General features: G+C 38.9%; 1 non-coding gene across 1 annotated transcript; it reads right to left on the reverse strand.

Moving 5' to 3' along the window:
* Nucleotides 1-24,083: 24,083 nt before the first annotated feature.
* On the reverse strand, nucleotides 24,084-24,247 carry LOC118622089. The gene has a single exon (XR_004957918.1). It is a non-coding gene; the product is annotated as a U1 spliceosomal RNA (small nuclear RNA).
* Nucleotides 24,248-27,230: the final 2,983 nt, after the last annotated feature.

Below are 27,230 nucleotides of genomic sequence, written 5' to 3' on the forward strand. Positions count from 1 at the left end.
CAGCATTTTGCCAAAGTTGAATTACTATTAATAAAAAATATGTTCACAGAGAGTAAATCCAATAGTTTATGAAGATAACTCTTTGGGGATAGTTTTTTTTTTCCTTCTTAGTGGCATCACAGGACAGTTACTTTGTTTACCACCTGAGCACCAAAGAAGGTCAAGAAATGTTGGCTCTACCCCATTCTTGTTCCTAGCTCACTAATTTTTTATTTAATCAGATGTGAAAAGAGATGGCTGGGGTGGGTGGGGGAACACCACAGGAGGAATCATAGACTTTCATTAGAACTAAAAATGTCTGAAAAAAAATATATATATATATATTTATAAATTTATGGTGCTTTATAATTTTCAGAAAAGTTTTCATCATAATTCTTTTAATCGTCCCAACAGTCCTATAGGGTAGGTTTTTATATTTGCCATTTTACAAAAACAAAATTTAAAAAACCAGGAAACTTAGAGATACTCGGTAGTAATCAAAGCTTTCAGAATTGTTGTCTACCTCTGCTGTCCCTGATTGTTATTGCCATTCTCTGTAACCTATAGTGATTTGTGCTAGGCTCAGAGGGCTTGACTAAAGCCGCTCCTACCAAGGTCTCCCACAACCTTGTCTCAAACCTTTTGATCTTTATCTACCCAGAGTATCAGCAGCACGTGGTGGGTCACACATCCTCCTTGGTTTCTGGGACACCACACTCCTTTGTTTTCTCCGTTGCATAACTAGTTGCCCTTATTATTATTATTATTATTTTAAAATATGTTTTTATTGAGTTTTTAGAGAGAGAGGAAGGAATAGAGAAACACTGATCAGCTGCCTCCTGCACGCCCCCTACTAGGGATTGAGCCTAAAACCTGGGCATGTGCCCTGACCAGGAATCAAACCAGGACCTCTCAGTCCATGGGAAGATGCTCAATCCATGCCACACTGGCTGCCCCCACCTTTTTTTTTATTTTTATCATCACTCTAGGATATGTTTTTATTGATTTAAGAGAGAGAGATCAATGTGAGAGAAAAACATCGACTGGTTGCCTCCCATATGCCCCCTGACCTAGACTGAACGGGCAGGAAACAAAGATATTGATCATTTTACTCAGGCAGGGCCTGAAAGTACAAAGTCTTCTAGCCGATGGCCATTATTAGATGCATTTTTATTCTGTGCTCCTATGAGTCATCCAAGAAGTGTACTTCTGAAAGTGTGCCTCTCTGCTACCCAGCGACATGGAACTCAGTGCTCTATTGAGTATCTATGATAGAGGCCAAGTTGCATATCACCTTTAGTTGCCAAAAGAGGGGTGTGCACAGCTTAAGGAGTGCACGGTTTGCCTTGGTGGAGAAGCAAAGTAGGGGTTCCTTCCTCTTAGAACTGCAATCAGAGGACTAAATGTTATCTTAAAATATATTAGTGTAAACTAACATATTTATTAGTAGTAGATTTTTAGTTGTCTCCATGGTGGACTATCATAACAATGCATGCTGTTCATCAAGGGAAAATTTGATTTGCTTCAAAATTTATTATCATCTTTTCAAGAAATTTACTATTCTGTTTGTCAATGAAAATAAAAGGAAGGGCTGATACAGATTTTGAATATAATTTCAACCTTCAGAAATTTTTGAGTGGTTATAAAAGTGTTCTTACATTTTTTTTTTAAATTACCTATTTGTGTGGACATTTCTCACCAATGGTGGTAATCATGAATTTGAAGAAATCCTACATAATCAGAAAGAAAGTACATATATCCATTTCAAACATAAAATCTAATATTAAAAATTGGCTTAAGTATTAGGTAAATTTAATATTTAGCCTTCCTGCTCCTTTCTTATTTTATTTTTGTGTTATAGTTATGGAATATAAAGAAATTATTATGGATTGAGTTGTATCCCCCCACCAAAAAAAGATATATTGAAATCTTAACCAACTCAAAATATGAAGCAGGGTCACTGCAGATATAACTAGTTAAGATGAGGTAATACTGGAGTAGGGTCAACCCCCATTCCAATATGTCTGGTATTTTTACAGGAAGACGGTCATGTGAAGACAGAGAGACACACAGGGAAAATGCCATGTGATGATGAAGGCAAATATTAGAGTTATGCCGTTTCAAGCCAAGGAAAGCCAAAGATTGCTAACAAACCACCAGAAGTAAGGAAACATTTCCCTTACAGGTTTCAAAAGTAACATGGCTCTGCCCCAACAATTTGATTTTGGATTTAAAGCCTCCAGAACTGTGAGATAATACATTTCTGTTAACTAAAGCCACCCAGTTTGTGGTTCTTTGTTACAGCAGCTCGAGGAAACTAATGTGGAAAGAAATGAGAAATTTCACCAAGCCCCATGTATCTCTTACAATTGACCTGCAATGTGCCATTCAAATGCTATTTTCTTTGTGTGTTGTGATATGTAAATTGTCGGGAAGCACAGTCCTCCACCCTTTCTGAAAATATTGGTGTTTCTTAAGAAGTTTTGTCCTTGGCCTTCTTCTCAATGAACCCATTCTTGCTGGGTAAATTTATGTATTCATTTAATATTTGATTATTCAGCTCTGTGTCTACAAGCTCAGATCTCTCTCCTGAGCCCCAGACCCTATACCCAACTGTGTGCTGGACTTATACTCTTACAATCTTCAAGACCATATGATCCAAATGAAATAATAAAAGAAATGCAGAGTGACTAGAATTTAGATTATCAAGAGGGGTTTGGAGTTGTGGGTATCTGGGCATTACTTCAGGGCATTGTTTCATCATTTTCCTCTCTTTTTAGATAGTTATCCATCCCTAGGACTTCCCTTGAACCCATCCCTCACTACAGTAAAGACGGTGTTCAGAACCATTCCCGAGGAATATCATCATCTTGAGAGTTCTAAAGGGCTGGTTAGATGATGAACACAATCGGTGAGAATTCATCCACATTAAAATAGAGCCAAATATGCCACACATAATAATTGGCTAGTTAATGATTTTAAAGATAAATGATTGCCCTGGCTGGGTAATTCAACTGGTTAGAGCAGCATCCGGATACGGTTCCATCCCTGGTTAGAACACATACAAGAATCAGCCAATGAATGCAAAACAGGTGGAACAACAAATCGATGTTTCTGTCTCACTCTATCTCTATCTCTCTTTCTCTCTCTCTCAAAACAATAAATTTAAAGAGAGCGAGAGAAATAATTCACCAGATTTTTGTTAAAAGTGGCAAGACAGATTTTACTTGAGCGCTGCAGTAAGGGAGACTTCAGTATAGAACTGAACTAAATTTGGCAAAAACAAAAGGCAGGAGGTTTTGTAAACGCTGGGTGTGCTAAAAGAGAAGTACTGAAGGACGTTGGTGGGGAGGTCAATGTGATTAGGCCATCTATGTCAGTTAGCTGGAGTTTATAAAAGTTGAACTCCCACTTACCCACAGAGATAAAGATGCAAGGGCCCTGTCCTTTTTTAAAAAATTAATGAATTAATATTTTATTAATTATTTTATTTTTGTTACAGATGGTTCTCCTTTTTCCCCCACTGACACCTCCTTCCGATCCCTCAACCCCCGCCCCAGCATAGTTGTCTATGTCCATTGGTTAGACATACATGCACATAAGTTCTGTGGTCTAACTCTTCCCTCCCCTACCCCCCTCTTCTGAAGTTGGTCAGTCTCTACCCCACATCCATGTGTCTGGGTCCTTCTGTTCATCAGTTTGTTTTGTTCAATATATTCCACAAATAAGTGAGATCATGTGGGCAGCTCCTAGATCCTTGAGAGAGACATCCTGCATTGTGAAAGGTACAATCTCAAAAGACAGAGAAAGGATTTACAGTTATATGTTTTTTAAAGAAAATGCTCAAAGAAAAGGAAATTCAGAGAGGCTTATAGTCAGATCTTGTCTAGAACAAACAAATTCTGTAGGCAGCATTACGCTTTCTCACATACACATTTTAAGGGGGCTGGGTCGTCATTCAAGGAACACAGCCTTGAGTTAATAGAAACTCTGTTAGAGTTTGTTCAAGTGTTTTAGTGTGAAGGGTGGATGAAATTGTGCTGAAAGTTACAGTTCTCTGATGGAAAGTTTGAGGCTTCCTCAATAAGAGGGCTCAGAGAAGTCTGACTGAAGTTCGGTTAAAGAGACAGTCTTTTATCAGTGATTGTGGCAATTAACAGAAATTCCCTCCTATAACACCAGTGTTCTCAAAGAATAAAATGAAAGCTGTTAATTTTTCACTGTTTTAAAAATACTTAATAGTCCAGATTTATGCCGTTTGTGAAAAGCAAGAGTCAGACTCAATGAACTTATGATGTCTATAATTATTAACATCCAAGAGACAGAAATTTAACTCACATTTGTAAGCTATGATGCTGAGAAAGGAGTTTACTAGAAAAGCAAAAGATGAGGCCTTTGATATCTCTGCCATTGGGTTGCATCTTTTATCGTAAGCAAATGAACCCTGTACCCCACCTATGTACCTTACCTTGAAACACACTTTGTGCTCTAAGGAAAAGCCAATTCATTCCACAAATACTCATTGTGTGTCTACCATTCACTAGGCACTGACACTAGGTAGCAGGACTTAGTGGTGAACAAGACAAACAGATCCCCGTCTTTAGGGGACTCACATTCTAATGGCGAAAGACAGACAATGAATGAGTAAACAAATAACAGGGTGACATGATAGTGTGAAGAGCTGGGAAGGATCTGCTTTAGATGTGGAGGTCAGGGAGCCCCTCTGGGCAGGCATTTGTGTTGAGATCTGAATGATCTGGGGGAAGAGCATTCTGGACAGAGGGCACATGTGCTAATACCTTGATGTGGAAATAGTTTTGGTGAGTTGACAGAACAGAGAGGAGTAGCTGAAGCATCGGGAATGAGCAGGGAGTGATAGGAGATGTGACTGAAGAAGGGAAGCCAGGTCACAGAGGACATCACAGGCAGTGGCGAGGAGCTTGGATTTTATTCCAAGTGCACTGGAAATTCATGAAGCATTTTAAGCAGGGGAGTGAGAACATACACACACACACACACACACACACACACACACACACATTGGTTGTTTGTGAAAAGAGAATGTCAGGGGCCAAAAGTAGAAGTAGAAGAGCAGTTTCTAAGGTATTTTAAAAATCTGGAAAAACTGTAATGGTAGCTTGTACTAAGGTGGTAGCAGTAGACAGGGAAAACTATTCGCTTATTCAGGATATATTGAAAAGGGAACTGATTTGTGAATAGATCAGATGAAGGGAATGGAGGAATCAAGGAGGATACTTAGACTTATAGCTTGAGGGAAATACTGGGGAAAAAAGGTTTGAGGAAATGAATGAATTAAGTTTAAATGTCAGCCAGGAGCTGCATACATGAATCTAGAATTCGGGAACGGGTTCAAGCTCAAGATGTGCATTAGGGAGTCGTCTACATGTAGAAGATCTTTAAAGACATCACCTTTAGGGTTTGAGAAACACAAAGCAGAAACATTTTAACTAAGTGGGCAGATGAGGTAAATAGAATTGTGTATGTTATTTATTACACTTAATGGTAGTTAATATGTATTGCATATGTGCATTTTATATACTACATGTTAAATGTGCCCTTAGGCACACTTATAAATATCATAGAGGAAGGAAGAGAGACCTTGCTATTATGTTTTATGTATTATGGGGTTGTAATCCTCAAAGGTATATATCAATTTTTCAAATCAGTGGTGCTCTGCATGCTAATAAAACAGCACATTCACTGGTATAAAGGCAGAGAACAAGAGTATCGGTCATCTTCTAGTGCATTTTTGCCTTATTATGTAATATTGTAGTGCATGCAATGATTCTTAGCTGTCACTCATTTCTGGAGATAGGAGAGTGGCGCAGAGGAGCTCCCATGACCCCCCGGAGGCTATAGCATAATTGACGCAAGTCTTTCCTGGCACATCCCCAAAGAGTGTCAGCCTGGACCTGTCACAACCAGTAGGCAGTTTGGCCATGGTTTGCTCATGCTCACTCTCCACTGCTCATATAATCTGATCAATTCTTCTTTTTATAAGATTGTATAGTATTGTGCAGCACGTCAAACAACTCCAGAATTCCATCAACACTGTTCAGATATGGGAGCTTGAAAGGTGTCTTTTTCAGTGGCTTTGTGCCCAGCCACAGTATAACCACACCCAGTTTCTGTTACAGTCTTAGCATTACTGCAGTTTCATAAATATTATGGTGCACCCGAAGTTTAATAAGCATTTCATGGAATTGGAAGGGAAAAATGTGCTTCTGACTCATGGAGTGTTTGGATTAGATGATTTTTTTCAAGCATTAATGTTCTCGACCGAATGGTCTTTTATTCTTACCTGAATACTGGTGATGAAGAATTTTCAGTCCTCTGACCACACACTATTCTAAAGTAGCATACTGGTTTAAAGCTGATGTATTTTTAGTACACTCAGCAGTGGCTGACACATAGTAGAACTAACAGTATGGACTCACAAGCTCTGGATCAGCAGCTATAGTTTCAGATCTCAGGTTTGCTTCTGTAAAGCTGTGATATTGGAGATGTTAATCTTATAAGCCTTATGTTCATCATCTGTAAAATGTGGTTAACATATTGATCTCAGAGCTGTAGTAAGGATTAGACATAAAGTGCCTAGAACAATGTTTGGCATTACTGAGCACCAATACATGGTGGTGAGATAAAACATCTTTGCCATATATAACATCATTGCCCCTCATGCCTCTCGCCCCGACTCACCCATTTGGGCCACTAGAAATGCAGTCTACAGCTTCCATTGCCCCAAAGGGGACAACTTCAAGTAAAACAAGACATCAAACTGTCAAATTCTTCAAGAAGGATCTGGATGAATAAGTGACTCAGTTTCTCCGTCCCCTGCCTCTTCCCATCCTCTGAATACATATGATCATCTGAACTGGCAAGAGAGAAAGGAAGTAAGAGAAAAAGAAAGAATATGAGTCCAAGTGTTTCATGGCCCCTGCCCACCTGGCCCCCCTGCTCCACCAAAGCTGCCATACAGTGTGTGCATGGCCAGCTTGGGACACCCTAACTAAGCTTGGTGCCCTAGTACCTGGCTTGGTGTCCTTGTGGGAAGAAAAAGTCTCCCCTTCTGGAGAATGTTGAACTTAACCTAGTTTACCCTGAAATAACTTTTTCCCCCTTGTAAATGGGGACTTGAGATAAAATCTGATAGACATAGAAAAATAAAAGTACATTTTGCAGACCTTAATTAATGACTTAAAAAGTCCTACTAGCCATAGAAACTTCCATCTTTATGAAGAGAAGTCAAAATGCTTCTCCACTCTAATTTCTACCCATTGGTGCCATAGAAATATAATTCATCTTTTACTGAATGACACATCAAATATTTTAACATGGAAATCCTGTCTATCAAATTTCTTCTAAGTTATCATTCCTAGTTTTGTTAATTATTTATCACATAACATGATTCTAAACCCTTCCATTGTAGTTACTATAACCTGTGCATGGCTCAAGTATATTTGTCTCATAGATCATGCTCAAAACTGGGTTTTGCATTTTATTTTAAAATGTTATTCTATGTGAGATTAATTTTTCTTAACAATCAAGAGGTAAATAACTTTCAAAACAATGGGAATACTGTCTTAAAAGAATTTAAAAACTGCCCTGGCTGGTTTGGCTCAGCGGTTAGAGCGTTGGCCTGTGGTCCAGAGAGACCGGGGTTCGATTTCCGCTAAGGGCATGTACCTCGGTTGCAGTTTGTCCCTGGCCCCCGGTTGGTCATGCAGGTGGCAGCCACTTGATGTGTCCCTTCACGTCGATGCTTCTTTCTCTCTCTCTCTTCCTCTCTTTCCCTCCCACTCTATCTGAACAAAGAGTAGAAAAATGTCCTCAGGTGAGGATAAAAAAAAAAAAAATTAAAAACTCTTAGCAACAACTCTGAGAGTACAGTGGGAACTCCTGTAAGTGAATGTCTTTTCCCTTCATTTTGAGCTTTGCCATCTTTCTTCGACTCTTCATAGATGCTAACCTTTATCCTGAATATTATTAACTTTATCATCAGTAAGAAAATCCACTACTGATAGTATCTATTTATAAAATTTAATTAATTAAAAGTTAATAATATGTAATTAAGTGAATTACGTACTACTATATTTATGTTTTTGAAGATGATTACAGAGTATCCATAAAATGTTATGAGTAAATGGCACACGGCATAAACATCAGCAAAATCCAAAAGGAAAATCAGTCTATTCAGAATGTAAAACAATGTTGGAAGGGTTTTGTATTTCCCACTTCCCTGTGACCTTACACACGCAATGACTTTTGGTTTCTGCGATGTCAAAGATGATCGCATGTTAGGCAACATAGTTCTAGTATTAGAGGAACGACGTCGTGAATTGACAACTACCGCCAGTGTAACCACCTCTCTAGATTTTCCTGTTTGCAATAGCTTTCAAGCTGATGTGTTCATGCCGTTCTCATGCCTAATTTAAGTACAGCTAGACAAAGCTCATTAGGATCCTAATGTTCCCAGAGAGAGCCCTGTAGATGTGCAGCAGTAGCCAGAGGAGCTGCTGAGCCCCAGGATGGTGCTTTGTCACTGCCTTTGAAGTGCATTGTCTGATTCCAAGCATTACGCAGCGTGGCCTAATGAGTAAAGCCTGGGTTCAAGGTTTACAGGGATCAGTCCTGCCCTTGCAGCAGAGTTCTGGGTAAACAAAAAGGAAACACTTAACAGATATGTTTGTATCAGCAAAACTTTGTAGTTTAAAACATGCCCATTTAGTAATAAAACAGTTTTATAGGGGTTTTAAATTTTCCACTTGCTCACTCTATTTGTCCCTTTATCCAGCACCTCACCCCTATTCCGATTCCTTCCCTCCTCTATCATGTACATGGCAAATTTTTGTTTGTTTTGCTTCATTCACTTTTAATTGTAATAAAATATATATAACATAAAATATACACCTTAACCATTTTTAAAAATATGTTTTTATTGATTTTTTAGAGAGAGAGGAAGGTGAGAGAAAGATAGAAACATCAATATGAGAGAGAAACATTGATCAGCTGCCTCCTGCACGCCCCCTATTGGGGATCGAGCCTGCAACCCTGGCATGTGCCCTGACCAGGAATCGAACTGGGACCTCTGTCCATGGGACGATGCTCAATCCACTAAGCCACACCGGCTGGGCACACCTTAACCATTTTTAAGTGTACAGTTCAGTAGTGTTAGTTATATTCATGCTGTTGCACAACCAACCTTCGCAACTCTTTCAACTTGTGGAACTGAAATTCTATATCTATTAAACAACTCCCCATTCACCCCTCCCTTGACCCTTCCCCTGGCAAACACCATTCTACTTTCCATCTCTATAAATTTGACTACCTCATATAGGTGGAATTATACATTATTTGTCTTTTTGTGACTGACTTATTTCATCTAGCATGAAGTTTTCAAGATTTATCCATGTTGTGGCATATGTCAGAATTTTTAGAAGCTGAATAGTACTCCATTGTATGTATAGACCACATTTTGATTATCCATTCATTTCTTTCTTTCTTTCTTTTTTTTCAATCCTCACCCAAGGACATTTTCCCATTTTTTGTTCAGATAGAATGGGAGGGAGAGAGAGGAAGAGAGAGAGAGAGAGAAACATCGATGTGAAAGTGACACATCGAGTCACTGCCACCCGCACCACCAACCAGGGCCAGGGACATACTGCAACCAAGGTACGTGCCCTTAGCGGGAACTGAACCTGGGTCTCTCTGGACTGCAGGCTAACGCTCTAACCGCTGAGCCAAACCGGCCAGGGCTATCCATTCATTTCCTGATGGCCACTGGGTTACTTTCAGCTTTTGTCTAATGTGAATAATGCTGCTATGAACATGTGTGCACAAATATCTCTTCAAGACACTGCTTTTGGGTATATACCTCAAAGTAGAATTGCTGAATCATAAGGTAATTTTATTTTTTAGCTTTTTGAAGACCACCATCCTGCTTTTCCATAGCAGCCGCATCATTTCATTTCATATTCCCACCAACACTGCACAGTGTTCCCAAGTTTTCCACATTTCTGCCAATACTTATTGTTTTCTGATAGTACCTGCTATGGACTGAACTCCCCCCTCTCCTACCCCATATTCACATGTTGAAGTCCCAATCCCAGTAAATCAGAATGTGACCATATTTTGAGATAAGGCCTTTAAGAGGTAATTTAATTAAAACGAGACTATCAGGGTGAGCCTTAATTCAATTTGACTGTTCTATGAGAAGAGATTAGGACACACAGACAGAACCCAGGCATTAGGACACACAGACAGAAACCTTCCATCTACAAGCCAAGGACAGAGGACTCAGAAGAACCAGACTTGCCAAGACTTTGGGACTTCTAGCCTCCAGAACTGTGAGAAAATAAATTTCTGTTGTTTAAGATGCCTAACCATTATATTTGGTATGAGAGCCCTAGCAAACTAATGCAGTAGCCATCATAATGGCTCATTGGGGTTTTGATTTGCATTTGTGATGAGCATCTTTTCATGTACTCATTGGACATTTGTATATCTTCTTTTGAGAAATATCTATTCAAATCTTTTGCTCATTTATAAATAAAGTTGTTGGTTTTTTTGTTGTTGAGTTGGAGTTATTTACATATTCTAGATGTCATTCCCTTATCAAATATAAGATTTGCAAATGTTTTTCTTCTATGTTGTGTTGATTGTCCTTTAATACACTAGTGATTTTTTAAAATTTTTACATAGTTCAACTTATCTATTTTTATCTTTTTTTGCCTGTCTTTGGTGTTATATTCAAGAAATTATTGCTAGAATTAAAAGTCATGAAGCTTTCCCCCTATATTTCCAAGATTTTTATAGTTTTAGTTCTTACGTGTAGGTCTTTGGTCAATTTTGAGTTAATTTTTTGTACGGTGTAAGCAGGACCCACTTCATTTTTTTACATGTGCATATCAAATTTTCCAAAGCTGTTTTTATGGCCAGGCTTCCTATTCTCAAAGTTGAGTATGAGAAACCAGCATTTGGGGAATGGTCTGAACTAGGTCTGTACTTCTGTTAGAGCAGTTTCTAGGCTCCCCATCTGGGCCCTTGCTGTGACAAAGCAGGGTTACAGGATGCTGGTTGGAAGTATGACTTTCACAAAGTATGGCTCTCATTCAGACAAGAGCCTGTGCTAAGAATGCTAAAGACATTTCATGTCAAATGTCTCCATTTCCCAGAGCTCCCGGAGCTGTGTAAAATATCCTCCATTGTCTCAAGGATTATTGCCTCTTAGGCAGCGCTTACAGTGTCTCTCAACCCCACCTCTTGTTCTAGAAATCCTCACAGGTTTTGACTGCCTCTGATGTAGTGAGGTCTTTCAGGAACTCTCTGGACACTCACACCCACACAACCTGGAAGTTTAAGGGAGTCAACACCCATGGGCTCACTCTTGACCAATGGGATGTGGGCGGTGATGAGTAGATTCTTCTTCCTTTCATGCTCTAGTTGGAGACTTCTTAGTATATATTATAGGGCTTCTAAGATGGGCCAGGCAGAATCCTGCACCTGTCACCTGTAGCAGTAGCCAACTCGACAATATTCTTGTTTGGCTTCTCCTCTATTTGACTCCTACTCTCTGCCCTGCCATTCCATGAACTCTTCATTCTCAAATAAACTACAATCACACAATCTTTTGTCTCAGGCTCTGCTTTCAGGGGAATTCAGGCTAAGACAGACATTATGGGGTAACAGAGTCCCTTGATCCTGATAAAATGCTGAAAAGGGATGATATAAACCAGAAATCATAATGGAGAATATGGAGCTGATTTTCTATAAATAGTAATTAAATTGCATTAGATCTCATTGTTTTATCACCATAAGAGATGAAACCATCTCAAAATCTTCCCGCCAACTGCTTCCAAGTGCCATAACGGAAAGAAAAATGATGACATTTTTCCTGCAGGAACTTATTTCTCCCTACTGCCATTTGTCACATGTTGCCAAAGCTCTCTACTTTGCACTTCTACCAGGAAGCTGATCCGTAAGGGACCATCTTGTTGAAGCAGACTGGGCAGCAGTTTCATAGTACTGAATGACACATAGTTTCACTTAATGGCGGGAATAGAAGGGAAGGGAAATAAGGACATGGACCTCTGGGGGAGGATCTCTGAGCAAGGAGTTAGGAAACAGTCTCTGTCACCAAGGCAACGAACAGCTTATAGACTCTCCTAGACCCCACCCACCTCTACCAACTTAGCTAGACAGCAGGAGGCTTGGTTTTGGTCTCAGCTGGGCTTCTAGGAGCCACACCTGAACAGGTGAGAGCATAACTATAAGAGAGGGTCTTACATAAAGTTGGGCTCTGGAAACAAAAACTGGTCTGAAGCCTGCTGGGCAGAGACAAAGGCAGAGTCTGCTATTACATCACCCAGGAGGAAGAGCAGATTAAGACAAAGTCCCCACATCAAAGCCAGGTCAGATCCCCTAAAAGCCTATACATAGAGCATCCTATTCTGGCACTCTGCAGCCACAACTGTAGGTGGGAAATAAACTGGTAAGAACACCAAGGCAGTTCAGATATCCTCTCAGTTGGATTCCTGGACCCTTGTTACTCAAAGTGGGATCCATAAACTAACAATCCTGGCATCACCTACAAACTGGTTAGAAACGCAGAACCTTTCTCTTTATCCCAGACCTACTGAATTCGCGCCTCCATTTTAAACAAGATCTCTGGTTGATGCGCATGCACTTTAAAGGTTAAAAAGTATTGTCAGTGAATCACTTCTTTTAGCATATTGTTTATGAGCAATTTGGCTCAGAGGTTTCAACAGGGAGAGGTACAATAGCCTCAGGCATAGTTGGGAAGTCTGTGGGGACATTTTGGTTGTCATAATGACTGTGAAGGTTATTGGCATTTAGTGGTCATGTGCCAGGGATACTAAACATCCTGCAATGTGTGGGATGATCCCTCAAAGCAAAGAACAGTCCCACCCAAATACTAGTGGTGTTCCTGATGAGAAACATGTTGGCTTATTTCTTAATCTGTAAAAGAAGCATCTGGACTAGAGGGATTCCAATGTTCCTCCCAGTTCCAAGGGCCCTTTGTTCCACCGCCATCTTCACACTGATGAAGAAAGTTCTCAGTGCTGCCTTCCCTCCCTCTAATTACGGCTGCTGTAAGCCCAGTCATTTTATTCAGACAACCCAATGGAACCAGACATTAACCTTAATGAACATAAATTCATATCACTCCCTGTTAAATATAACTTGCTCATCCTGCTTAGAATTCAAAGAGCCCTTTGAGTCAATTTAATGCTTTTGTCATATGATGCTGATCCCATAAAGTCGTCTGGAAATACTTAGAGTCAGCAAAATCTTTCACTAGTCAGCAGTTAAAGACAATCATTGCCCTGTCAGATTTCAGCTGAAATGGCTCTCGCAACCTCTGTTCTGTTTGAATTAACTGAACATTTTGCTGGGATGGCACGGGAATAGGAACACTGGAGGAGAAGTATTCTCCAGCAGCTGCTTAACATTGTTTCCAAAGAGAGAGCACTAGGCAGCAAACACGCGGAGGGGCCTAAGCAGGGTCTGGGGAACCTGACCGCAGCGACATCTTTCTGACCATGTGGGTTGGCCGGCGGAGATTAAGTAACACTAGAACTGGTAGTATCACAGGAGAATCTGAGTAAACAGTTGGGCTGCTCTTAGGTGTGGTGTCCTTGTTTGAAAATTAAAACGTGAATTAATTGCTATTTACCCCCACTGTAGTGCTGTCAGGACAATGGGAAGCATCTATTGGAAAATGTAAACTTTTTAGGATGAAAGGTAGTGTCTACCTCCGAAGTGTTATTAGTATTCATCATGTGCTATACTTGACACACACAACAGATACAAAAGTTAAGAAATTTTAAGATCCTTTGCCCTGGCTGATGTGGCTCAGTTGGTTGGAGTGTCATCCTGTACACAAAAAGGTGGTGGGTTGGAATCACAATCTGGGCACATACCCAGGTTGTGGGTTCGATCCCAGGTCAGGGCATGTGCAGAAGGTAACTGATCAACGTTTCTCTCTCACATTCAATGTTTCTCTCTCTCTCTCTTTTCTCTCTCTCTCATCAATTAAAAAAAAATTAAGATCCTTTTAATTACTACAGCTAAAAAGTAAAAGCAATATTCTAGAAGAAGTTATTTGTCCTAGGATTCTTTGTCCTTGGACTCTGTCTAGTAGTATCTGTCAGTGCACTTAGCATGTTATCTTCTGGCTTCAAAAATTAATGGTGTGGCCCTGGGCGGTTTGGCTCAGCGGTTGGAGTGTCGGCCTGCGGTCCGGAGAGACCCGGGTTCGGTTCCTGCTGGGGGCATGTGCTTCGGTTGCGGTTTGTCCCCGGCCCTGGTTGGTCGTGCGGGTGGCAGCCACTCGATGTGTCCCTTCGCGTCGGTGTTTCTCTCTCTCTCTCCCTTCCTCTCTCTCCCTCCCATTCTATCTGTACAAAAAATGGAAAAATACCCTCAGGTGAGGATTAAAAAAAAAAAAAAAATTAATGGTGTGAGCACTGGCCGGTTTGGCTCAGCAGTTGGAGCGTCAGCCTGCAGACCAGAGGGTCCTGGGTTTGGTTCCTGCTAAGGGCACGTACCTCAGTTGTGGTTTGTCCCCTATCCCAGTTGGGGTCGTGTGGGTGGCAACCGGTCGATGTGTCTTTCTCACGTCAATGTTTCTCTCTCTTTCTCTTCCTTCCTCTCTCCCTACCTCTCTATCTGAAGATAAATGCAAAATTGTCCTCAGGTAAGGATAAAAAAAAAAAGAAAAAAAATTAATGGTGTGGATGAAATGCACAGCCTTTTGATAGCTGGTGCTCACACACACCACTCCTATTTACGCCTGTTGGTGGCTGGCTGCTGAGCTAAGAACACATGGGAGAGACTATTGAAGACTGGAGTTTGATCTGTGGCTCAGACCCTGTCAGCAATAAGGTACTAATTATGACCCCAATATAGCTCTGGTCAGTATATATGAGAAGGGTCTTTTGAGGTGATTGGGAAAAGCTGTTGGTTGCTAAAGACACTTAAAAATAATAAAAACACACCTTAACATTTTATTTTAACACAAAATGTGTAACTGCACATGATTTGTCAGCCCTTATTAAAGTTTATTCTTTACTGATTTGGGGGTTTTCGTGATCCACATGTTTGCATAAACAATATGTATAGTGCATTTGCTACAATATTCAGTTTCAGTTTCTTTAAAGTAGAATGAGGATTAAAGACACTTATGAAACAATCTTGATGCAGACCCTAAATTTTTACTTCCTGTTTTCTAATCTTTTATAATTGTCGTAACTATTTTGACAACAATTTTTAAAGCTAATGAATCTTTCCAGGAATTGTCAATGTAGTTTTCATAAAACAATATGTTTTTCTTTTCACATTCATATATATACATATATACAGGGTAGGGCAAAAATAGGTTTACAGTTGTGTGTAGGTGAAACAGAGTTTATTCATGTATTATTGTTTATTAATTATTGTATTATTTTCCATATGAACAACTGTAACCTACTTTTGCCCCACCCTGTATGTTCATTTGCATTATATTAATTTACATGATTACAATGTCAGGTTCAAAAGGCACGAACAAGTTTGGGAATCAATACAACTGACTCTCAATGAGCTTATCAGTCAAAGTGTGGGAACAGTAGTGTGGGGCATACGAGTGAGCAGCCTTCTCTACCCACCAGCATTTGTTAGGCCATAAGTATGTGTGCCTTTTATAAAGGGAATAGAGAAGACCAGTTAACCTGGAAAACAAGGCAAGTATTTAAGCAACCATCTGCTATGTACTGAATGTTTGTATCCCCCCAAATTCATATTTTGAAGCCCTAACTCCCAGTGTGGCTATATTTGGAATAAGGAAGTAATTAAAAGTTAAATGAGGTCATATAGTTGGATCCTGGATCTAATGGGATTAGTGTCCTTTGGAGAAGAGGCACCAGAGAGCTCAGCTGCTTCCACCATGTGAGGACCCAGCAGGAAGGTGGCTGTCTGCAAACCATGTGGAGGGCCCTCGCCAGTCACCCACTCTACCAGACCTTGATCTGGAAACTCCCACTCTACCAGACCTTGATCTGGAAACTCCAGGCCTCCAGAACTATGGGAAAATAAATGTCTGTTGTTTAAGCCACACAGTCTGTGGTACTTTGTTACGGGAGCCTGAGCAGACTGATGCACTCTCCCCTTACGTAGTATTTGATACTATCTCTTTGGTGGTGAGGAACACCTACCAGAAAAGTTTAGTTGGGTCAACACAAACTTATTACCATTTCTGGGAAACCCACATAAACTGTAGCGCCTAAGCTAATGGATCTGGATAAACTGCATATTCAATTTTATTTCAGGTAAATATTAGAATGTTTTTATGTGCTTAATTCTAGGTATGAATTGTTGAATCTAGCTATTTATTTATTTATTTATTTATTTTATGCTCACCCGAGGACATTTTTCCATTTTTTTGTTCAGATAGAGTGGGAGGGAGAGAGAGGAAGAGAGAGAGAGAGAAACATCGACGTGAAAGGGACACATCAAGTGGTTGCCACCCGCTCAGCCAACCAGGGCCGGGGACAAACTGCAACGGACGCATATGCCCTTAGCGGGAACCAAACCCGGGTCTCTCTGGACCACAGGCAGACTCTCTAACTGCTGAGCAAAACCGTCCAGGGCCTAGCTAGCTATTTAAATCAGCTCCTGGGCTTGTCACTACACATTGATCACAGATAGCCCTTTACAGTTTAGATAGCTTTTCTTTCTTTTTTTTTTTTATCCTCACCCGAGGATATTTTTCCATTTTTTTTTGTACAGATAGAGTGGGAGGGAGAGAGAGGAAGGGAGAGAGAGAGAGAAACATCAACATGAAGGGACACATCGAGCACCCGCATGACCAACCAGGGCCAGGGACTGCAACCGAAGTACGTGCCCTTAGCGGGAACCGAACCCGGGTCTCTCCGGACCGCAGGCTGACGCTCTAACCGCTGAGCCAAACCGGCCAGGGCGAGATAGCTTTTCTTATTACAGTATCTGTTAACAATCATCTCATGGTATTTATTACTATAGCTATGTTATATAATTCACATATATAATTAATATTAGTATATATTTTTATATAACTAGTATATTATTTTATAATATAGCTACAGTAATATCATATATATGGTATATATCATATATTGTACCACATGCTATATTATACCATATACTATAATACATATCCTATATGTAATATATAGCTAATAGATGGCTAAGAAAAATATATAAAATAAGAAGAAACATAAAACTGTCATTATTTTCAACTTATATGCTTTTATACACTTAAATATCCAAAAGAACCAACAGATAAATGATTATACAAGGCAAGTGCATTCCCCTAAACAAGCAACAAACTGTTCAAAAATATAACCTTAAAGATAATATTTACAGTAGCAACGTAACATGAAAGGTATCTAGAAATACAACTTTAACGACTATGTAAGACATATAAAATAAAAATTTCTGGAAAAATATTAAAGAAACAAATGTTCATGGATGGGACGACTCAGTAAGACATCAGTTCTCCCCAAATCCAAAATCCAACAGGATTTTTTGATAAAAGTTAAGCAGTATTACCCTAACATCTATGTGAAGAAGCCAAGGATCAGAAATTAATTGCCAAAATAATTTTCAAGTAGAACGAGGGGGGCCCACTCTAAAATATGTATCTTGTATCCTAAAGCTATAGCAAGTAGGACAGTGGGGTGTAAGCAGAGAATGGCTAGCATGGGAGAGAATAAACAGGTTGATGGGAGGCCGATAAACAGACTCACTTATACATGGAAACGCCTGGCATCACTGAGAGGCACTGCAGTCACAGGCCACAGGATGCAGGGGTAGCTGGCTGTCCATGCTGAGAAAACGTATTCGGTCTCTACTTCATACCATTCCTCAAAACAAGTTTCAGGTGAATATAAGATGTACATGTGAACAGAAAGACTTTAAAACTTTCAGAAGAAAATATCTCTAAGAACTTTGATTAGGAAAGGGTGGCTTTAGGCAAGATTTAAAAATTCTACACCATCAAGGATAATATTAATAATCCAGGCTAAGTTAACATTTAAAAACTTGATACACCAAAGACACCATAAATTAAATGAAGACAAATCCAAAACAGAAGGAATTTATGACAAGGCATTCAGTTGGTATTTAATAATTAGTATTTAGAACATGTAAAACCTGATCACTACTTAACAAAAAAAGATAAATACCCCAATATTAAAAAAGATCAAAGGGCAAGGAAGAAGGTGATTTAAAGGAGAAGATACCTGAATGAACAATAAGTATAAGAAAGGATGCTCAATCTTATTGGTAACTGGTAATCAAGAAATACAAATTTAAAAAATGGGATTCTATATCACACATTGTATTGGCAAAAGTTAAAAAGTCTGACAATACCAAGCATTGGGAAGGATGTGAAGAAACAAGTATTAACCTGTAGAGCCACTTAGGAGAGCAATGTAAAGTATCTAGTGAAGTTGAAAATATGTTTACCCTATGGCCCAGCAATTCTATCGCTAAGCATATACTCTGAGAAATTCTCCTGTGTATATCTAGAATTACATACAAAAATGTTTCCTGCAGCACTGTTTAAGATAGCTAAGGATTAAAAATAATCTAAATATTCATTATTTAGATTAAAGAGGAACTGTTAGTGACATAATTACAAAATAGAATATTATACAATTGAAAATGTGCTGACTAGAGCTATGTCTCCCAAATGGCTGTAATAAAGAGGCTTATTCCAGTTTTGATGATTGACCACTGTCGGCCTTGAGATCCTCATCCCTCTTCTCTGCCTGCCCTTCATCTGTGCAACCCAAAGGCCAGTGCACACCACTCATTCTTTGGCACTAATGGGAATTCAAGCCTTATTAACTGCCAGCCTGTGCAAAAGAACTCTTCCCTCGCCCCAGCCTCGACACAACAGAAAGGCCCAGTCCATTGTTTTTGCCTCACTCTTGCATCACTTCAGGGGGACCTGAGCCCTTCTCCTGGGGGACCCCTTTTGTCCTTTCTGTATGAGTAATAAACTTAGTTTCATACCCATTGGTGCCTATGTGTCATTGCTGCCAACATCCTTATAAATTCTTGGGTGGGGGACTGCCCAGTATTCAGCCAGGGATACTGGGAGTCCAAATAAAATAATATTGTTCTCAAAATAACAACATTGAGTGGAGGGAAAAATAATTTTCAGAAAGTCACAGACACCATGATACCATTTATGTAAAACTTCAAAAACATGCAAAACAGTATTAGATATTATTTGTGGATACATACATGTTAAAGAAAGAATAGAAACATTTGTGAAATGGAAAACATCAAATTCAAGATAGTGATTACCTCTGGTGAAGAAGTGGGCAGAGCAGGACTGGGCAGAGTACAGGGAGGTTTCATTAGGGTTCGTAATAGCTCATTTCTTAACCTAGATAATGGGTACACGGAGGTTAGTTATAATACTCTCTAGACTTTAGACTTTTCTTATGATTGAAATATTTCATAACATTTGAAAAGGAAGAAAAGAGGAAAGCATTAGTAACCTGTCTCTGGCTTACCACAGTGCACTATTTGAAGAATGTGCCCGTAAAACATTGCTGATAAAAATGAACATGAGGTCTGTCTGTACGCAAGTTGTTTTTCTCTGAAAGAGTGCCTTATAAGGTGTGGTCAATATATTTTGCTAAATAAGGAGAACAAGGTGAAGATGTAGGAGAGATGGGTCATGTTTTGTTTTGCTGCATGACAAATTACCACAAAGTTAGCAGTTTAAAACAAGACCCATTTATCGCTCACTGTTCTGTGGGTCTGAAGTCCAGGCACACATGGCTGGGTTGTCTGTGCAGGATCTCAAAAGCTGAAATCACCGAGCTGAGTTCACGTCTGGAGGCGCTGGGAAAGAATTCTCTTCCAAACTCATTTAGACTGTTGGTGAAATTCAGTTCCTTGTAGTTGTAGGACATCCTGTTTTTAGCCAGAGGTCACTTTTGTTCTGTTTCTTAATCCTCACCTGAGGATATTTTTCCATTTATCTTCAGATAGACTGGCAGAGAGAGAGAAACATTGATGTAAGAGAGACACATCAATTGGTTGCCTCCTACACGACCCCAACCAGGGCCAGGGACCAAATCGCAGCTGAGGTACATGCCTTTGACTGGAATCCAACTCATGACTCTCGTCTGAAGGCCGACGCTCCAACCCCTGGGCCAAACCGGCCAGGGCCAGAGGCCACTTTTAACAACTAGAGGCCACCTGCATTTCTTGGCACATGACATAACCCCACCTCTATCTTCAAGATTTTCTCCCTTGTTTAATCCCTCACATGCTTAAACTCTCTCCAACTTCCCTGTCTCTTCCCACTAGAACCAAATTTAAAAGACTGATATGATTAGGTCAGGTCCTTCCAGGTGATCTTTCTATCTTAGGGTGATCTGATTTTAGACTTTTTCATCTGCAGAATTCCTTCACAGCAACAATTTACAAAGTGTGTATACAACAGAAATCAGACATTTGAGGGGCCAAATTCCACCTACCACAGACTAGAACTAGGGAGAATATAGTATAAGTCAATGACAGAGGAATTATTAAGTAGTGGTCATATATGTCCTAGATGTTTAATTTTATTGGATAGAAATGCTAGCTCATGAACTTCTGCATGCTTAAAACTTAGGGAAAGAGCCCTGGCCAGTTTTCTAAGTGGTTAGAGCATCTGCCTGAGAACCAAAGGGTCAAGGGTTTGATTTCTAGTCAAGAGCACAGTATCTGGGTTGCGGGTTCAATCCCAAGCCCTGGTTGGGGTCATGCGAGAGGCAACTGATTGATGTGTCTTTCTCACATCAATGTTTCTCTCTCTCTCCCTCCCTCCCTTCCACTCTAAATAATTCAATGGAAAATATATTTAGGCAAAGATTAACAAAATAAATAAAGGAAGAGAACAAAGGTCATGAAAATCTATAACCTTGGCAGACTAAAACTCAATAAGTAATAGTCTAGGTACTGATAAAGGTAGCCATAGGTAAGTCCATAGAAAAGTATTTAGCACCGGCTGGTATAGCTCAGTGGATTGAGCATCCTTCCATGGACTGAGAGGTCCCAGTTCGATTCTGGGTCAGGGCACATGCCTGGATTTCCAGCTAGGTCCCCAGTAGGGGGCGTGCAGGAGGCAGCCAATTGATGTTTCTCTCTCACATTGCTGTTTCTCTTTCTTTCTCTAAAAAAATCAATAAGAACATATTATTTTTTAAAAGTATTTTGCTATTTGAACTAGCTTTCCAATGAACACAATGGTAAATAATATGTTAATATAAATCTAATGTAAACCCAAAGTTAAATATAAATATAAACAAAGCATTTTGAAAAGCCATAATATTCATGAAGTTGAAGAGTGGAGACTATTTAAATTTGGAGAAACTGTATGTTATTTCCTATACACCTATAGACCAAGTTTTATTCTTCTATTTGTCTACACACACCAGCTAGTCCTATTTTTTTTTTTTTTTTTTGGTACGTGCCCCTAGCAGGAACCGAACCTGGGACTCTCTGGTCTGCAGGCCAATGCTCCAACCGCTGAGCCAAACAGGCCAGGGCTGCTAGTCCTATTTTTAACACATAGTTAAGAAAATAATAAAAACTTAATGGCTTAATTAGTAATAATGATAGCATGGCATTGGAAACTTTATTTGGTATGGTCCATTCTATCTTTCCTGAACTATAGATTATTACTTTCTTACTTGTACTTTATATACCAACAAATAGAGTATTTTCTTTTCCCCTAAACCTATCACTGCCCCTTTGGCTATATGTCTACCTTCCAGTTCATCAGTAGATATCAAATTTCTCTCCATCCTTTAAGGCCTATTTCAAATGCGCCCCCCCCCCTTCATGAAGCATTCTTTCAGCTACCCCAGTCTCCGTTAGCAATCATCTCTGCCCCCTGAACTCCCTTAGCACTTTGCTCAAAATTAAGATGCATGTCACTGTCTACCTTGTTCTATGGGAATTTATATTTATACTGTAGCTCCCCTACTTGACTGCTATGTTCCTCGAGCAGTAACTTGTACCTCTTCATTTGACATTATCCATGGTGCCTGGCAGAATACTCAGTACAACAAGCACTTATAAATTGTGAATTAATCTATTGAATGACTATGTCTTTTTGTCTTTATCCCAGTGCCAAAATCAATGTAAAAGAAACAGATACAATCACTGCTAATAGAGAAGACCTTTGCCACATTAAAGAGACCTTTGTTACAGTTGTTTTTCATAGAATTATTTCTCAAAGTTCCCCAAAGTTTAGTTTCACCATGACACCAAGCAAACTCTTGGTTAAACATAATTCCACACATGCACAGACTTGCATCATACCTGTATCCTGCAAGCCTGGATCGTATCAATCAGCAAGGGCAGTATGTTCCGCTAGGCAGTCTGCCCCAAACCCTCTTAAAACCTCTCTTCCCCTGAGGTGTTCCAAAATTCAACCACATTACCAGCGGGAAAGAAAGGCATTTCCTTAAGAAATCAGTAAAAAGAAAGTTGACATGAAACTGAAACAGTATACATTTCTCCTACGATAGAAGTGGCTAACATGACATCTTCCCATGGCTTTCTTGAATTTTGTTGTAAGATTTTATAAAAATATATACTGAATTAAATTAGGACATCACTCATATCTTCCTTTTGAGAGATTTTATGAACATACAACTTTTTCGTCAAACACTTGAGTTAAATTCTGGTTTACAAGTAAAAACAGTTTGGAGAACATTTATGCTCACCAACCACTGTGCTGTAATTTAACCAATTACTTCATTGTACTCAGAAATTAATGAAGTGACATAATTAAATTATGAAATATGCTCTTAAAATTCATCATTTATTTATTTAGGAATTAAAGGCAACATTCACATGGCACACTGTGCATGCAGACACAGGCATACATGTTTGTGCACACATGCAACACATTCACACAACACATCCCCATTCATACACACATATCTACACACATGCACCACCCACATATACATTGTAATAAAGCTTCACATAGAAAGAAAAATAACCATAATGCAAAAGCATAAAGGTAAGAATTATGATGGTGAATTTTGGTGCACGAGGCTTTTGAGTTAGTAATTCATTCCATATGTCATCAAAATATCTCAGATTAATGTAACAGAAAAGATAATATAGGGAGAAATTTTTTATTAATATATAAGCAGCAAAATGCCCTGGCAGATGTTGCTCAGTGGTTAGAGAGTACTCTCGCACTGAAGGGTTATGGGGTTATGGGTTTGATTCCCCGTCAAGGGCACATACCTAGTTTGCAGGTTCCATCCCCACCTCCATCTGGGCACATGAGGGAGGCAACTAATCCATATGTCTCTCTTACATTGATATTTCTCTCTCTCTCTCTCTCTCTCTCTCTCTCTCTCCCCCTCCCTCCCTCCCCCTCCCTCCCTCCCTCCCTTCCTTCCACTCTTTCTAAAAATCAACAGACAAAAATATCCTCAGGTGAGGAGTAACAAACAAACAAACAAAAGGCAACAAAGGAGGAGCAAAGACACGGACATAGGCGTCAAATAGAAAACAAATGGATTGAGCATCCTCCCACGGGCTCCTGGTTTGATTCCTGGTCAGGGCACATGCCCTGGATGTGGGCACGACCCCCAGTAGGGGGCATGTAGGAGGCAGTTGACTGATGTTTCTCTCATATTGATGTTTCTATGTCTCTGTCCCTAAAATATTAATAAAAAATATTTTTTTTTGAAAGAAAGAAAACAAATTACAGTGATGGTAAATATGGAAGGACTAAACATTCAACTGAAAGGCAGATATTAGTACACTGAAGAAAAAACAGACCCAACAATATTTTTATAAAACACAAACTTTAAATATTAGGACACAGAACAGTTGAAAGTAGAATGATGGAAACAAATACCATTTACCATGTAAATACTAACCATAAGACAGGTAAAAATTAAGGTTATATATATATATATATGTGTGTGTGCGTGTATATATATGTATATATGTGTATATATGTGTGTGTGTGTGTGTGTATATATATATATATGTTTTTTTTACAGGGGAGAGCTTGAACGCAGTCCCCCACGACCACAAAGTATGCAGTCGAGTTTTCCACATTTGGGGAGATCGCAGAGGTCAGCACATCCGGAGCGCAATGGACAAGCCTCGCCCTGGGGAAACCACCTTTGTGATCATGGTATCTCCCCTGCCAGGTAAGTATTTAAGGTTATATTTCAAATATTATAGCTGTGGCTAAAATATCAGATCAAGTAGACTTTAAAGCAAAAAGTATTGCCAGATATAAAGACGGGCTTTTAATAATGTTAAAGAGACAATTCAATAAGAAGATATAATAATCCTTAATGTGTATGTGCCTGATAGCACACATTCAAAACAGAATAAAGACCGACAGAAACAAAAGAATAAGTAGATAAATCCTCAAATGGAATTGTAGATTTAAAAACAAATTTATTCTGTAATTGATAGAACAGGTGGACAAAAAGCAGTAACACTATGTAAGATATGAACAATCTGACTTCATTGGACATTTACAAAGCATTTATGCATTATAGAGCCAATTACTGTGAAAGGTTAAAAAGAACACTTACTACTTAAGTGTACAAAGATCATTCACCAAAATTAACACTTAATAAATTAAGACTTATATAACAAGTCTTAATAAATTTTAAAGGACCAGAGTCATACAGAATATATTTTGTGACCGCAATGGAATTACATTAAAACAGTAACACAAGATAATTAGAAATCTTCCACGTGTTTGGAAATTAACACATTTCTAAATTATCTATTGATCAAAGGAGAAACCTCAAGGGAAATGACAAACTATTTAAAATGAATAATAATTTGTATTATTATACAAATTAGAAAAATTTGTGAGATACAATTAAAGCAATGTTTAGTAGGAAGTGTATATGTTTAAATGCGTATGCTGAAAAAGAAGCAAGTATTAAAATCAATGATCTAGGCTTCCACTTCAAGAAGCTAAAAAAAGTAAATCAACAAAAAAGTGAGTAAGAGCTATACACTGAAAACTATCAAACATTGCTCAGAAAATTAAGGAAGACTTAAATAAATGGAAAAATATACCAATACCTTGGTATTGTTAACATATCAATTTTCTCTAAATTGATCTATAGATTTATCACAGTCCTAATCAAAATACCAGCATGCTTAAATTTTTGTGGTTAGAAATTGATAATCTGAAATATAATTTATTTGGCAATGCAAAGGACCTAGACTAGCCAAACAATCTTAAAAAGAATAAAAGGATTATGTTGAAAGACCTACATTAACAGATTTTAAATTTACTCTAAAGCTTTGCTAATTAGGAGTGTGGTATTTGCATGAAGATAAGAAAACACATCAACAGAATGAAAGAGTCCAGATATAAACTCATCTATATATTGTTACTTGATTTATAACAAAGACACTCATGCATTTCAAAGAGAACCAATGGTCTTATTGAGACAGGCTGAGCCTCTCTTAAAAGGATGGGAATGCTCTTCAGTTACTTTTTTAAGCCTGTCCTAGATAAGGTTAAAGTTTCTCTTTAGGCACTCCCCAAAGAGCTCTTCTCTGTGTCTGCTACAGAGGATATGCCCACTGGGCAACATGGAAAGCAAAGAACCTACTCTGCGTGGAAAACCCAGTTTATATAGGCAGTAGCCCGGAAGCCATGCCTTTCATTAGTGTGTGCCCCCCGGAGTGCATCAAGCTCCCTCCCCTTCTCCTTTCCCTCCACCTTGTTTTCAGTAAACCTCATTTATTTATTTTTTAAATGTTTTGCCTCCTTTCTTGATTTCTATCTTGGGGGGGGGGGGCAAGAATCCCTTTGCCATGACATTATTAGTAAGAGATGCTAGAGCGACTGGATATTCATATGGAAAAATAATAAAATTTGACCCTTATCTCATACCATACACAAAAAACAATCCTGGGTAGATCAAATATAAACTTGAAAGCTGAGACTGCCTTCAGATAGACAAAGAGTTTTAAGCAGGATAAAAACAGCACTAACTAAAATTTTTAATTGATAAATTGGTCTTCATCAATTTAAATTTTAAAATATGCTCATCAAAAGATGCTATTTAGGAAGTAAAAAGGCATTTCAGAGCCTGTAAGCGCATATTCACAGTACATATATCAGTCAAAAGACGTGTATTCAGTATATATGAAAGACTCTTACTATTAAATAATGATAAGGCAAACAACCTTATTTTTAAAAATGCAAACAATTTAAAGAGATAATAAAAGTAGATATCTAAATAGCCAATAAGCATAAGAAAAATATTTAACAACATTACTTATCAGATAAAGGCAAATTAAAAAAAATAGAGACACTTCTACAACAAACCATAGTTCTATAATAAAAAAAAGTCTGATATACTACCCAAAGCAATTGTTTGATTCAACACAGTTCCTATTAAATGGTGCTGGGAAAATTACACAGGTGCATGCAAAAAAATGAAACTAGACCACCAACTTACACCATACACAAGAATAAACTCAAGTGGATAAAAGACTTAAATGTAAGTCGTGAAAACTATGAAAATCCTAGTAGAAAACATAGGCAGTAAAATCTTACATCTCTTGTAGCACTATTTTTGTCAATATATCTCCGAGGGCAAGGGAAATAAAAGAAAAAAATAAACAAATGGGACGACATGAAACTAAAACGCTTCTGCACAGCAAACAAACAAACAAACAAACAAACAAAACCAGCAACAAAGTGAAAAGGGGATCCACTGTATGGGAGAACATATTTGCCAATGATACATATGATAAGGGGTTAATTTCTAAAATATATAAAGAACTTATACAATTCAACACCAGGAAGATAAATGATCCAATTAAAATGGGCAAAGGATCTGAGTAGACCCTTCTCTAAAGAAAACATACAGGTGGCCAAGAGATAAAAAAAAAAAGGCTTAATGCCCTGGCCGGTTTAGCTCAGCAGTTAGAGCGTCAGCCTGCGGTCCAGAGAGACCCGGGTTCAGTTCCCGCTAAGAGCATGTACCTTGGTTGCAGTTTGTACCCGGCCCTGGTTGGTCGTGTGGGTGGCAGCTACTCGATGTGTCCCTTTCACGTCGATGTTTCTCTCTCTCTCTCTTCCTCTCTCTCCCTCCCACTCTATCTGTACAAAAAATGGAAAAATGTCCTGGAGTGAGGATAAAAAAAAAAAA

Source organism: Molossus molossus, unplaced genomic scaffold (assembly GCF_014108415.1).
Source record: "Molossus molossus isolate mMolMol1 unplaced genomic scaffold, mMolMol1.p scaffold_m16_p_8, whole genome shotgun sequence".
Classification (NCBI taxonomy): domain Eukaryota; kingdom Metazoa; phylum Chordata; class Mammalia; order Chiroptera; family Molossidae; genus Molossus; species Molossus molossus.